Source organism: Salvia hispanica, chromosome 4 (genome assembly GCF_023119035.1).
Source record: "Salvia hispanica cultivar TCC Black 2014 chromosome 4, UniMelb_Shisp_WGS_1.0, whole genome shotgun sequence".
NCBI lineage: Eukaryota > Viridiplantae > Streptophyta > Magnoliopsida > Lamiales > Lamiaceae > Salvia > Salvia hispanica.
This window is the reverse complement of record NC_062968.1, coordinates 28,964,462-28,981,096: the sequence shown is the minus strand read 5'-3', so window position 1 is coordinate 28,981,096 and position 16,635 is coordinate 28,964,462. Positions and strand designations below refer to the sequence as shown.

Here is a 16,635-nt window from a genome sequence, read left to right as displayed (position 1 = left end):
GGGAAGGAATTTGCATTGCGACCAGTAATGTAGATTTCGAGGATTCGAGGTCGAATCCTTTTGAAGAGGGAGAGTATGATGTGATCCTCGTCTCGGCCCTGAAGCTACGCACGAGAAGAGGAAATATATCGTGGCCCGAAGTATTGAGTTGGCTGAACATGAGAAGATAAACACAAAAGCAAAGAGAAAGAGATAAGTATGGTCGATTGATCTCCACAGCAAAGAGAAAGAGATAAGTATGGTCGATTGATATGGAGATCAATCGTGAAGATATGAGTTTGATATTAAAAAAAATATATATATATATATAGTGTTTATTATTATAATCTAAAAGATAGAATTGTAAATTAGTTTTCGGATTCTTTGCTGATTAGAATTAGGAATTAGTTTGGGAATATTTAATTATTCAGTGTCTAGTTTTAGTTAGGATTTACGTTTGATTTGTTTTAATAGGATTTAGTTAGATTTGAGACTATCATTTAGTTTAGTTTTAGTTAATTATTTTTCCTATAAAAGGCATAAGATGTATACGCATTGGAGGAGAAGATTATTGATGAATAAAATCGTGTGTTTCTTGAGTTTTCACTCTTGAATTTTCCTATTCGAATTCTTGTAGCAAAGTGTTCGTTTTCGAATAGTTTATCGACTTATCAATCGAACGTTCATATTCGATTGTGGCGTCATTCATTCCATATTCACCACCATATTTCTCGTCGAATCCATATCCATCCGTATTGTAAAGTTGTAGGAATGCTATGTCTACAACAAGTTCTTGCAATTTTCATCCATATTCCGAAGCATGTTCGTGTTACAAATGCTATAAGTTGCGGGGTGCCATGTCGCAACCCTTTTGCGACCTATATTGCAGGCCATACGGTCGGCGAGTGGCTGATTCGTTCGGAGAGGTGTCACGAGAGTTCCGCGAGCCAGCGAGGCTCATATCAAGAGTCTTATCTACAATATTCTCTCTCTTACTTTACCTTTTCTCCACTGTAACTATTTATAATTATTTTTTCAAAACGAGTGCACAAAATAAAATGCCTCTATTACTATGGAACGAAGGGAGTAGTTTTTTTTTTTTTTTTTTTTTTTTTTTTTTTTTTTTTTTTTTCAATTCAATTTAATTAATAAAAATGAAAATTACACGTGACAAATTTTAGACCACCAGATTTCTAAAATCCTATGGTCTTAAATCTATACACATATAAAAGGCGAGTTTTGACCTTTTAAAAAAATATTTATAAGTTTTGTCCTTATTCTATAATCTATACATATATAAAAGGCGAGTTTTGGCCGTATTTTGATATATTTAAAAGTTATGGGGTGAATTTGAATTATTATAAAATATGTAACTCTCATGAATATTTATTTAACTATTTAAATGCGCACTTTGACTAATCTTTAAATATGATAATGAGTATTTAACAAATTTTGTAACCTCTATTCTCTTAATTTTATAATTTATGATGTTTTAATTTCATGATCTCTTATATACTAATTTGTGCCTATAAAAAGCATAGAGTTGCATATGAATTACACACTAATAAAAGCATTCTTCATTCTCTCTCAAGCTCTCAACATTGTATTGCTCAGTTTTTGGAACTCCACCAAGTTCATCGGTGTCAGCGGGTTTGAGATGTTATATATGTTAGGACGAAGTTGTTTCATCTTTGGGGATAATACGTCAATTCGAGAGTACTAACCGTGATATACGTCTCAACTAGACTTATAGTTCGGTTTATTTTATAATTTTTGTTGTAATTTCCATTTTCATTTATTGTTTTTTTTAATTGCAATAGTTAGAGTACTGCGTGTATATGGTTCGAGAATTCTATGCTAATATTTTTTACAATTCTTAGAGATGGAAGAATTGTAACATCCTTAACTCAAACAAACATAATATTTATCTTCATCTTTACACAATTTATTATTTTTATATATTTATATTATCAATTGTGTTGTAATTATATTATGTGGTGTCACAAAAAATAATATTTTATGACTTATGATGAATTAATAAGTGGTGTATAATATGTATATTTGCAATGAGATAATTAAACCTTTCAAAATAGAGTTGATCAAACAATTAGTTGTTCAAACAAAATAAAATAGTCTGCTACTAAATTTTGATTTACTAATAATACTATTGTTGAAATTAGGATTTGGCACTTAATTGTTCGGGGATACAACTGATTGTATATAGAGAATCTAATTATCTTATATATAGGTGATCATACTAAGTAAAATAGATACTTATATTAATTATATTTTACAAAAAAGAAGATTTGCAGCATTGAGAATTGTAAAGTAGCATAAAAAATAGTATAGATATTTCATATTCCAACAAGCCACGTTTAAAAGTACAATAAATAAAGATAAACGTTCCAACATTCAAAAGGGCTATCATTATTCATTAATATAATAGTGTTAATTCAACCAATTAATGTAATATTTTTTATGTAGTTTATCATTTGTATTTTTTATGGTCATAATTTTGACGTTTCGAATATTATGAGTTATCGATTTATTATTTTGTTAAAAGTGTGATTTACATTATTTTTAGTAGAGAAATATGAAGGATTGTTGTAAACATATTTTTTAAATGTGTCTAACACTTGATATAGTCTCTTCATCATCGTTGTCCAAATAATTGTGTTTGCCTTAATTCCATTTTAAATATGTTTAATTTTATGTCTTTAGGTGCAAAACAAATCGAGGATCATATATTTATTGAATTATTATGGAATAGTATATTTTTCTATTTTTAAGTTTTATATAGTTCTATTTTCATATTTTAATTAATCAATTAACAATTTAAAAATATATGACAAAAAAATATTCTGTCGTGCATTGCACGTGGGTTAGCAGTAATTAGTTATAGTTACCAACTAGAGAGTGGGTTAGCAATTGATCACTCCCTAAGAAATTCAAATTATAAAGTTGGCAACGTACACAAAACTAACCATTATTTTTACTTAACATAAACCAAATAGCCTACAAAGCATTAAGCTTACAAATAGAGTTACTAAGATGCATGTGATTTACACCGAGCCTCAGAGTTTCTCTTCCATTACAACAACCTTTTTTCCACTGGGAACTGAAGACTCGAAACGAGATATGACGGTTACAAGTTGACAGCCGGACTTGCCTGTATTTCATGAAGAGCCACAATTTAGATATGCTGTGAAATCTAGTTAAATAGTTCACTGTTCTGATTTAAAAGCCTTGATCAAGCAGTCACCTTGAATAAAAGATCATGAACAATATTCTCCCACGGCAATGAGATGGATATTAAACAGCACTTGAGGGGCAGCATCTCGCCATCCAAGGACGACGCTGCAGCATAAGCCTGCTTTGCTGTTGCTGATGCTACAGACGCTGCTTTGCGTACAATAGTTCCTAAACGAAGACCCCTTTTAGATATCTGAATCGGTGATTGAGGATCTATATCCACCTTGCTCTGATCTGTGGAGGACGTGCAAAAATTTAACTTGCTTTCAAAGTAATTAGAATATGATGCCAAAATTCACACCACACATTTAAAATCTGTGCGATTGAAAGCCATGGTAGGTCGTGACTATAAAAGGATGCAAATTAGAGACGCCCATCTTCGTTTTGCCATCTCAGCTAAGATGATTATGTTTATAGATGAACCAGTAGGTTATGAGCTGAAGCCAATTTCGAGTGACTATATTCCTGAGGAAGATGATTGGGTCTACTATGTAAATATTAAAAAAAGTCAGTGTGCAACATGTGGGATCAAATATATTACTAGAGTGACTTCTTCTCTAGTCCAAGGACATGCATGTTCTGTTTGCAACTAGATTAGTTAAATATAATGGTAACAGAAGTTGATGGTTCCTCGCTGCTTTTATTCATGAGGCACCAACAGGATGAAGTATTTGAATACTTAGTCAACAACCGAGCTACTACTTCGCAACATTATACATGCACATAGTACTCAATTTAACCAAACAAAAATTATACTGCAACTTTTAAATTGGTTGGTATGGCATTTGTCGACTCACCCAGGATTCCAGAGACCGCTACTTCAACTTCACCACGCCCTTCTGGACCCTTCATGAATATCCTGTCAGTTCTGCCAGAGGAATGACCAAGAGACAGAAGACTTCCGAACCCGGACCTGCCGGCTGGAAAAAAAAAGTTGAACAAAAGATACTTTTAATATATAACATGCATATTGCAATATCTCCAATTTACTTCTTTCTATAAACCAATTTCTGAAACATGAGAGCTCACATTTATAGCGAGGATCATGTTCAGTAATCAATCATAGACAAGACTAGGAATATTACCAAATTTTAACAATGTAACACATGTATGTTGAAACTAAAATTAAATATCGTCCGTACAGTTCAACTGAAACCAAGATACAAGGGTGCAAAAAAGGCTGTGGTACTCTGCATTCTGCAATGCTATTGAGTATTGACAACTTAATGGAGAGATATAGTGCAGAAATTGGGTTCTCGGATTGTGTCTTCAAAAACTCAGTTGTCACCATCTGTATTGTCTAAAATATGCAGCGCAGTTCTATGATCCTGAAGTAAGAAGAAAATGACTAATGGATTTCACATCTGTATTTGACTAAGACCTGCACATTTTTCTCTCTATTTTTTTCCGTCTGTGAGTGTGTGTGTGTGTGTTTTTAGGTGTTTGGGGGAGCTAAGCTGTCAAGCAAACCAGGGAAAAGATATTTGATGAAAGGAGACAAAGGGTGGTAAGTAAAAAGAACAGGTAGAAGTACATTATTACATATAAAACATCATAGCATTGAGTATCAGCAATCAAAGTAGGTTACCATCATATGCCTCTCGAACCATTTGGTAGCTGACAAAACCTGAGAAAAGGGTGATCTGTGGGGGAAAAAAGTTAGTTCTCTGAGGAGGTAACATTATTTAGGGTTTCTTTTAACAAACCACCTTGGAGTTCTTCGTCTTTCCATGACTTGTGACATTCTCAGAAGAAACATCTGAATTAGTTTCCTCTGTTTTTCTTTCATGTGGAAATGCGGTACCATCATGAGCATTTAGCAAGACACAATAACAGTGGTCTGGATCAGTCAAGACCTGTGGAATAAAAATATCAGATAAGGCATAGTATGAATTACAAGTTCAACTACCACAATACGAAGGTCAAGAACCAATAAAGGATTATCAAAATTGATCAGGTCAAGGGGATAGGCTAATTTACATAAAACATTAAAGGTGAATCCTACAAGCATTTATTCCCTTTGAAAAGTCTTATGCCATTCTCTGAATATTTTTAAGAAATAATGACCAGATGTACAGTTCAAATACAGATGCATGAAGTAGAATCAATAATGAGAACCTTACCACTGAATCGAAAGTGGAATCAAAATCATCTACGGCAAAGCAGATATCTGGATTCGCAGGTGTTGTTTCTACTTCCTGAATGCACATGTAAGGAACAATCAAGAACAAGGGCAATAGACAAATGAGGTATATACATCTTGGTATGAGAAATTCTTGCCTTTCTTGAATCCAAATGGAAATTAATACGACTAGGGGATGCATATACAGTCTTCACAACCTGTTAAACATTGCATGTTAATTTTTCTCAGTTCTAGTGACTTATGAGCCAGACACAAGTTTTGATATGTGGAAATTATAAAATAACAGAAAAAACATGACCCTAAACTAACATAGACCAATTTTTCGTTGAGGCAAAACAATTATAAGAAAATGTTGAAGCTCCAAGAACACTGGAATCTAATTAATACTGTATTAAACATCTTTTGAAGTGAAGAGAAGTGAACTACTAACTTCTCTTAATAGACAATTAGTAATGAGGAAGATGAAAAGGAAATATAGAGAGCAAAAACTTCCATGATCTATGGAGTAATTAAACAGAAATTTTGGCCACGAAAGGTTGTTTGTCTTAAATTTCTAATCTCAATAGTCCCATATAATGACATGATGAAATTAGGAGGTTTTTAACTCCCAAATTAAGCCAATATGGCCAATCAACATTCAAAGAAGTAGAATTGAGCCCAGAACTACAACACCGACTTATGTGGTGACAAATTGAGCTTTTATCTCAAAAGGGTTGTGTAATTCAAGGGCAATTATTCTAGCTTCCTACATCTAATCGGCCGATTAAGGGTGATGTTAGAAAGCCCACAACGAGAGTATTCCAACCATACCCATGGCCACATTGCTCTGCACCATCCCTCGGAATCAGTTGGAATTATGTAAGAAAATATGCACTCGTTTAATTAATGTGCACGGCAGTGTCAGCAGTCAGTCAAGGGGCATATTTGCCCCATTTTTTAATAGTTCAGGAGGCCGATCGCACCAACAAGATATTCAGTCTCCAGGTGGACCCAAATGGTATACCCTAAACCCAATCCTCGCCAAAACTTCAGGACCACTTCAAGAACCAACTTTAAGGGAAAGCCCTTTCATACAAATCATATGTTGCACATTTTATAGCAGATATGGATAGCCTGATACCTTATAGATAGGAGACAATGTTTCGCCCTGTTGATATTGCCGAATGACCTGCTGACCAGAAAAGAAAAAGGAAAGACTAAATTCATTTCAAAATTTAAAGCAAAGAGTAACATTCCCTAGTTAATACTATTAAATAAAGAGAAAATTGCATCTTCTTTCAATTCTCCCAGTTGCAAGTTTAAGTCGTTCAAGCTGGAAATGGAACAAAGGTAAAAATAGATGCAAGGAACTCTTATACCTTATTTGATTCTAACATGAGATGCTTTAATACTCTCACATCATAGCATGTTAACACAAACAAACATGACAAGCAATAGCCTATATGCACACTGCACTTGGATCTCTTTTAACGTTATAGTAATGAGTTATGAGACACCACCTTTTCACTTCCAACAGATACCATTCACAATTAGTCTTCACTAATTATGCAAAGGGATTGTTCCAAAGGAAGTATCAGTATTTAGTGCTGTCTAGTTCGCAAATACTGAATATTCTTAAAATTCTCTATGGATAGGCATCCTTATATTATCTTACTAATTTCATGAATGCTTGGAATAATAATAGGTAACAGGCAACTCCCACAAGCCAACACCAATATAAAAAAAGCAAATATTGCCAACCACAAAAAGGAGAAATAACAATGAGTTTTAAAAAAAACATAAAATACAAGTCTTATCAAAAGCTTTCTTGAAGGAAACTACTGTATACCATGAAAATATAAGAATTTACCTGCAGATTGCTACGGTCACACTGAAGGAGGTATGAGCAATCAAATTCAGATAAAAAGAACGCATCCAATCTATAATTAATGAATTCCCACCAACTATTTTATCCAGCTGCAAGACGAAATGAATGAGTTGCATCAAATAGAAGGTAAACAAATATCTAAGCACGACCAGCAAAGCTGCATTATAGCAAATATAAGTAGACAAGCATGTCAAACTTCATATAGAACAAGCATTTAACTTATAAACTCAGATGCATACAGCTTAGTAGAACACTGATCATGAGTAAGGAATAAAACACGTGGATATATGTGACTGGTTTAGGTGAAAGTGTGTTTATTTTTCATAGTACAACATTCAAAAGCAAAAGGTCATGCTTCATTAGTTGCATTTGTGACATCTGATTGGCTAAGTGATCATGACAACACAACACCATAACACTTTTGCAATGTCATAATGAAGAACCAGTAGGGAGAAATATGAAATTGCAGGATATTCCAAATCAACTCAAGCTTTTGTTCTCAGACAATGTCATAATTCTAGTGAATAGTCTATAGACAGGTTTGATGGATGACATTTAATGGATAACAATGAAGGTTCAGAAGATACTCCTCTAAATCAACAAACAACACAAGAGAAAGCAAACTTAATAATCCAACATATATTAATAAGACATGCGTAATGGTTATTCAACGATTAATATAATGTATATTATTGTCCAATTACCTCAGGTGCCCACCTTCGTACAAAGTAAGGAGAGTTTCCTTCTGCATAGCCATTAGCTCTTTGTGTCTCCGAATTCTACAAAGATAAATGCACTTAAACTCCTCCGTTGTTCCATAAGATTAACTGAAGTTTGCGATTTATAGAGGTAAAAAAGCTACCATTTTTATAACAAAGAATATAAGATCATCATCCTCACGCCCCCTGGACTCCCTACTGCGAACATAATACGAGTCAACGATGTTATGCCAGAAGCTAGGGTCCATTTCCAAATCATCTTGTGACTCCTCGTCTAATATGGTTTGCCCTATCGACATTGAGTGCTTCCTAATGATACTCAACAGCTCGTGCCTGCCAATTTTGTATGATTCCCACATAAACATAATGTACAAGAAAAGTGTACTGGAAAATCTCAAATAGAAATACTCCCTATGCAATATATCAAGAGATTTACTCCGTACGTTCACAATAACTTCGACATTGATGCATCAGCATCGTATATGCAAAATTAAATGCCTGAAGAAAACAGCCGCATGAAAAATATCAAAGAAAGAAACTAACTAGAAACCACCTAACAAAGGAACAGCCAAACATAATTTTCAGGCTCACATTGACATATGGAAATAAGCAACTAAACACATAAAATTCCAGTCATCTTAGCTGTTTTCTACAATCAATCAACAAAATCAAAACACCAACTAATCCAAAACCGTCACATTTACAATATAGAGTTAATCAAATTGGAACAAATAATCGAGCCAAATCCGATCATAGAAACAATATTTAGCAAGACACATCTTCCAAATTAATCTTTTCAAATTCAATTGAACGCACAAATGCAATCAGCAATACGAGGCAGAACTAGAACAGTATATTGAAACTGACCGAGTAAGGGCTAGCGATTCATCACCGGGCATCTTCTCACCAAGTGCAGCAACTCTCACTCCAAATCACTATTTTTGACAGTGTTTATATATAGTAGGAAATTTTGAGGCAAAATCGAATTCTACTCGATTTCACGGCATTCAACGTGTAATCCTTCTTCTATGATAATTGCAGTCACCACTTGCATAGGAAGAAGGTATGCATGCCCACTCACTCGGATTTCGATGAAAATAAGGCGGGCACGGAACGGTACCGTTCCGGTAACGTTATTCAACAAAATCACTCTCACAAGAAACAATTTTGGGGATTTCCGGAATTTCTTAAAGAAAAATCAATGCCTGGGCGTGCTGCAAGTTCTCTGATTTTACTGCGATGTTTGATTTTACATGAAGCTTTAGCTAAATCATTGTTCAACGTTTGTTTTATACTCTGTTTATTAGGAGTATTTTTCAAATTTGTAAACAATATCATCTAAATTATTTAAGCTATATGTAAAAAAATTCTACAGATTATTGTGGTATTACCTTGGACTAACCATATTCTATTTTTCACTATTATATATTATCGGTTTTAATTTTCTTTTTTTATTTATTATACTACTTATTTTCTTTTTTGAATTTGATGAATTTTTTCATTTTATTGTTCTCTTTCTTGATTTTTTTTTTTGTTTCTCATTAAAGCTCACTAGGCCTTCTAATTTGCATGAATTGTCCTATCGTCTCACCATATGTTGTACTCCCTCCGTCCCAAGGTATTAGACCAACTTTCTTTTTTGGGATGTCCCAACATATTAGACTCATTTCCTTTTTTAGCAAAAAGCATCTATCTTATTTTATTTTCCACCTACTTTTTTCTCTCTTATCTCCCCTACTTTTTCCCTCTCTCATACTTTACTCTCTCCACTTTAACTATTTAAATATCAATTCCTTAAATCATGTGCCCAAAAGAAGTGAGTCTAATACTCCGGGACGGAGGGAGTAACTTGTAATCGCGTGCATATTTGATTGGAAAGATAACCTATCTATGTTTAGAATTTGATGACACTAATCTATACATATATAAAAGACGAGTTTTGGCATTGGTTTAGAATATTTATGAAATTTTGGGTGTGAACTTAAATATTGATAAGTTTTGGACTAATCTTGAATATTTTTCTTAATATGACAGTTACCTATTCAATTGATCATAAACTAAATCAATAATTAATATGACAGTTACCATTTAGACGAATTTGATATGACTAAAAATGACATCTAATATCTATCTATACGATATATAAAATAGGAGTTTTAAGAGTATTTAGGGAAATAAGAGGAGTTTTAAGGATATTTAGGAAAATGTCCTTTTGTTTGTAAATTTAAAATTAAAAGCTAAAAATATGTGAACTATGAAACTAATAATCGTGTAATTGAAGATATGAATTCCACAAATATAGGGATTATATCTATTCTAAATATTAAGCACATTTATATATATATAAAGTCTTATTAACCACAAATACACCTTTAAAGACCGAACTAGAGACCAAATTAGGGCCACTCATTTTTCTTAATCTTATGGTTATGATTAATTTACAATTAATTTAATATTTTATTAAATAAAAATGTTTTATTTTTATTATTTTTATTTTTTTGATTTTTAAAAATTTTAATTTTTTTTAAAAAAAAATTTAAAAATTATTTTAAAATTTTTAAATTTTTTTTAATTTTTTTTATTCGATAAAAACTTGCTGGAGTAAATAATGAACTATATTCACTACATAAGGAACTAAATGAATGTATGTTATGAACTTAGTACTTCATTCAGTCTTATTACTTACATTTAGTTAGTTTATTACTTCATTTATTCATACTATTACTTCATTCTATTAGTTTATTACTTCATTCAGTCATGTTATTACTTCATTCCATTAGTTTATTACTTCATTCCGTTAGTTTATTACTTCATTCAATCATATTATTGTTATGAGCTTATTACTTCATTCAGTCGTGCTATTACTCCATTTAGTTAGTTTATTACTTCATTTATTCATGCTATTACTTCATTCTGTTAGTTTATTACTTCATTCCGTTAGTTTATTACTTCATTCAGTCATGTTATTACTTCATTCTATTAGTTTATTACTTCATAATGTGTTATGACATAATTATCTTCCAGTTGAGTTTAGGGTTATTACTTCATTCCGTTAGTTTATCACTTCATTCAGTCATGTTATTACTTCATTCCATTAGTTTAATACTTCATTCCGTTAGTTTATTACTTCATCCAGTCATGCTATTACTTCATTCCGTTAGTTTATTACTTCATTCAGTTATGTTATTACTTCATTTCATTAGTTTACTACTTCATTTCATTTTATTAGTTTATTACTTCATAATGTGTTATGACATAATTATCTTTCAGTTGAAGTAAATTCAGTATATAATGAATGCGAAAAATTACTTCATAACATACATTCATTTAGTCCATTGTGTAGTGAATATAGTTCATTATTTACTCCAGCAAGTTTTTATCGAATAAAAAAATAATAATAAAAAAAAATAAAATAAAATAAAATAAAATAAAATTAAAAAATAAATAAATTAAAAACATTTTTATTTAATAAAATATTAAATTAATTCTAAATTAATCATAACCATAAGATAAAGAAAAATGAGTGGTCCAAATTTAGTCTCTAGTTCGGTCTTTAAGAAGGGTTCGAGATTGATCACAACTCTCTATATATATATATAAGGTCATATTCTAATGCTTATAGCACCCTAATCCAAAATCAAGACCAAATCTTCACCCTTAGATTTTAAAATGAGTGGATGAGATTAAATCTTACGATTCTCAATAAATAGTAGACAAAATATCAACAAAAGGGTAATATCGTCGTTATGTTATCATATGATAATTTTCGTGAATGTTTTTTTATATCAACATAGTGTATTAGAAATATCAACAATATGACATAAGAATATCAACACTAGTACAAGAAAATATCAACACATATTTATTGAGATTTTTACATGGTTTTATTGAGATTTTTTGATGTATTTGTTGATAAAAATCTGGTTATCAACATTTACGGAAACTAAAATAAAAAATAACAAATTTCATCATCCGAACGTCGTCGGAACATATGCAATTGAGATCTCGTTGGAATCCTTATAAAATTATCTTTAATATGATATATTTTTTGCGAAAAAATAATTTAAATCGAGAGTTAAGTAAATTTAAAGTTTTAAGATGATTTTAATGAGAGAGAATTGACATTAATACCCTCTAATTTTATTTATTAATTTTCTTAATTAAAAATATAATCCATGTGGCATTATTTCAACCACTAGATCTTCTAATCTAATGGCTAAGATTTAGTCTTAGTTTGGGATTGCTAATTAGTTAGCAATTGATCACTCTATATATATATATATAGGGGTGCGTTAATTCAAATACTTTTCATATCTTTTGTCCTTTTTCCTTCTTAATCCTAGCCCCACGATTTTGTCATCTGGCGGTTAGATTAATGCCACGTGTCATTTAATAATGCACATTTTCATTCTAATAATGCACAACGACTAATAATGCACAGCGGCTAATAATGCAACATTATAGACTAATAATGCATTGATCACAACCATCCAATTCAAGGATCCAAGAGCTGAGATTAAGAAGGAAATAGGACACTTAGGGTGCAAAGGAGCCTAACGCACCTATATATATATATATAGTTTTGATCTATGTAAAACTCATTCTTAATACAAAAATACAGACCCAAGCATACAGAGGTTATTTTTAGGTCATCCTAAGCTTATTTTTATGTCATTATAATAAGGATGACATAAAATGATCTTAACATGACCTCAAACCCAAATTTTATAATATGACCTAAAACTTTTTTATAATGACCCACCGTGTTTTTCTTTAATTATTGACCATTAGATTGAAAAATCTCATGGTCAGGATTTGGTCTGGATTTTGTATTGAGATGCATTTTTGTATTGATCATTTTCATATATATATATATATATATATATATATATATATAGTAGTGATATAGGGCAAGTTCCCCTTAAGTGTATAACTAGAGAACAAATTTCAACCACAAGATTAAGAAATCAAGGGCTGAAATTCAGCATAGGATTTTGAAATTGGTCCAAAAAATTACTTCACTATAAGCAAGAATTGGTTCACAATATATAAAGGCGGGGTAAAATAGTCATTTAACAAACAAAGTTGTGGTTAAAACTTGAATTCCTCTCATTTAGATTAATTTTCTTCTGCCCGCTATCTGTTCTGCTCGAATTCTCCATCGATTCTCCACCGATCCTCCTCTTTTGCTCGAATTCTCCATCAATTCTTCACTTCCGCTCGAATTCTCCATCGACTCTCCACCGATTTCTCTCTTCTGCTCGAATTCTCTACCAATTCTCACTCATAAACGAAAACTCTATGTCGTCGCCGCCTTCTTCTTCAGCTGCACCTAAAGTTCATTTGATTCACTTTGTTGTTGCCCCCTTTTGGTTGCTCATTCCGTCGTTGCCTTCGATTCAACATACCTAATTCCTTCAATTCATAAACGTATGTTCGTCGACCTATTTATTATAGGAACGATTCATTTTACCGATTTTATTTGCATTTCAGTTTAACGATGGAGTCATATTATGCTTATTCATTTCAGTTTACAATGAACTAAAATGTAGAAATGTGAGTATACTATTTTGACATATGAATGAAGTATATTAACTCTACATGGAGTCATATTATGCTTAACAGTGAATCAAATTATGGTTATAGTAAAGTATATGATGCATCATTATATTGCTTTGTTTTTCATTTTAGTGAAGTATTCCATGGCTATAGTGAAATGTTTGTGATCCATGCTTATATTGCACTATTTTATCATTTCAGTGAAGTAAAACGTGCTTAGAGTGAAGTATTCCATGCTTAGAGTGAAATATTTGTGATCCATGTTTATATTGCTCTGTTTTTTCATTTCAGTGAAGTTAAACGTGCTTAGAGTAAAGTATTTCATGCTTAGAGTTAAGTGTTTGTGATCCATGTTTATATTGCTCATTTGTTCTTTTCAGTGAAGTAAAACATGTTTAGAGTGAAGTATTTAATTGTTAGAGTGAAGTGTTTGTGATCCATGATTATAATGCACTATTTTATCATTTTAGTGAAGTATTTCGTGCTTAGAGTGAAGTGTTTGTGGTACATGCTAATAGTGCACTATTTTATCATTTTAGTGAAGTAAAACGTGCTCAGAGTGAAGCATTCCATAGTTAGAGTGAAGTGTTTGTGAGGCATGCTTATAGTGCTCTGTTTTTTTCATTTCAGTGAAGTAAAACGTACTTAAAGTGAAGTATTCCATGGTTAGAGTGAAGTGTTTGTGATGCATGCTTATAGTACACTATTTTTTTTCATTTCAGTGAAGTAAAACATGCTTAGAGTGAAGTATTCCATGCTTAGAGTGAAGTGTTTTCGATCCATGCTTATATTGCTCAGTTTTTTTTTTTATTTCAGTGAAGTAAAACGTATTTAGAGTGAAGTATTCAATGGTTAGAGTGAAGTGTTTGTGATACATGGTTACAGTGCACTAATTTTTCATTTCAGTGAAGTGAAACGTGCTTATAGTGAAGTATTTTATGCTTAGAGTGAAGTGTTTGTGATCCATGCTTATAGTGAAGTGTTTGTCATCCATACTTAAAGTGCTTTGTTTTTCATTTCAGTGAATTAAAACATGCTTAGAGTGAAGTATTCTAGTGTTAGAGTGAAGTATATTGTGTTTATAGTGAAGTATATTGTGAGTTTACCAATTTGGCATTTGAATCAAGTATATTGTGTTTATAGTGAAGTGTTATATGCTAATAGTGATGTATATATTGTTTACAATGAATTGTTTTGCCTTTATAACGAATGTTGTTATTAACATTTTCGAAAATTGCAGGTATACTTAATGAAAGACGGAGAGAAAGACATAGAACAACGGAAGCAGATCATGAATGAAACTTTGGCTTCTATGATTGAAGATTGTAGTAGACATATGGACAGATGTGGAAAAAATGATTGCGAACTTCAACAAATTTCATGAACAATTGTACAAAGTGATATAATCTATAACATGTGTCTCTTTTGTTCACTGTAAAATTTATTCAGTTCATTTACAGTAAATAGCTTGTTTATATTTTACATTAATATTTGGTTCATAGTATAAGGAATGCAGAACATACTTCACTAAAATGGAAAAACAGTACATTATAAGGCATGCAGAACATACTTCACAATATGCACGATATACATCACTATATGCTTAGTATACTTCACTGAAATGAAAAAAACAGTACACTAAAACACATGCAGAATATACTTCACTATATGCATAATATACATCACTATATGCTCAATATACTTCACTAAAATAGAAAAAAGTACACTATAAGGCATGCAGAACATACTTCACTATATGCACAATATTCATCACTATATGCTCAATATACTTCACTGAAATGAAAAAACAATACACTACAACGCATTTAGAATATACTTCACTATATGCACAATATACATCACTATATACTCAAATATACTTCACTAAATTGGAAAGAAAGTACACTATGCACAATATACATCACTATATGCTCAATGTGTTAGGTTTGGTATACTGAAAAGCATGTTTCGAGCAAGTTTTGCTGAATAGAATCTTGCTTGTATACGTAAAACTCTATAATCCACTTTTAACCCGATTCAGTATTATTCGAGCAGTTTCGCACGAATAGAATCAGTATATTATTACATTGTGTTTGCTTGTGCATTTATAAGATGTTTTATAAACATTTAAATGTATAAGAAGCAAACAAAGTCTAAGTCTTTTGCTTAGTAGACTGGTTGTGGGCGTCGTCCACTTTAAGGGGCGGCGAATCCGACCAGCCCTAGATTTGCTCCAAGATTTACCAAATTTTGAAGATCTTTTCCTTCTATGATGAGGAATAATCTTCCCCTATAAATAGGACCTCAAGCTTCATCAAAAAGAGTTTCACACAACAAGAACACATTCATAGAGAAAGAGAGTGACTACTTGCAACATTCATAGAGATCAAAAGCTAGAGTACTTCAATTGTGCAAGGAGTTGGAGAAGGATTTCAAGAACATCAAGAACGACAAGGATTCAACCTACGGGTTTTATTTGCTTTAGTTTTATGTTCAAATTGTTTTCCCTTCAATCTATGTTTTTAGTTTATTCAGTCATGTGTAACTAAACTCATAGGATTCTAGGGATGTGTTAGTAGCAACTTTGGTTATACAATTCCGTTTTCTATTTAATATCCGTTTTGTTTTTACTTTGTTTCTTCCCTAAGTTAATCATGATGCTTCATAATTGAGTGACACAATTATGTATGATTCAATACAACTTGCTTCATAACTGTGACAGAGTTCTAGCGAGTTAGATCCACTTAGTAGACACTACAGTTAGCTTCCTTTAAAACGACACTGTTAATTGAGAGTGAGGACTTTTCAAGGGTCTTAGGAGCTTTTTGGAGTTACGTGTTAGGATTGACAACCCTAATGTTAGTAATCAACGTTTGTATCGCATGAGCATAAGCTAGGTGACTCGTCCTTTCAAAGTATTAACTGTGCTAGGGTATTGTAGTTTGGAATTTGTATAACCATAAAAGTGAAAGCACATCCCTGGAATTCCCCTTATCTCTATACTTTTCTCTCCGTGATTTGCTTGCATTTAGTTGTTTACTGTTTTTAATATTTACTGTTTTCAAAAGTTTCCAAAAATTCTTGTTTCTCCAGATAGTAATTGAGTTCTAGTAGAA

General features: G+C 31.9%; 1 pseudogene; it reads right to left on the bottom strand.

The window, feature by feature from the left end:
• Nucleotides 1–2,900: 2,900 nt before the first annotated feature.
• On the bottom strand, nucleotides 2,901–9,200 carry LOC125219935 (annotated as a pseudogene).
• Between the last annotated feature and the right edge of the window lie 7,435 nt (nucleotides 9,201–16,635).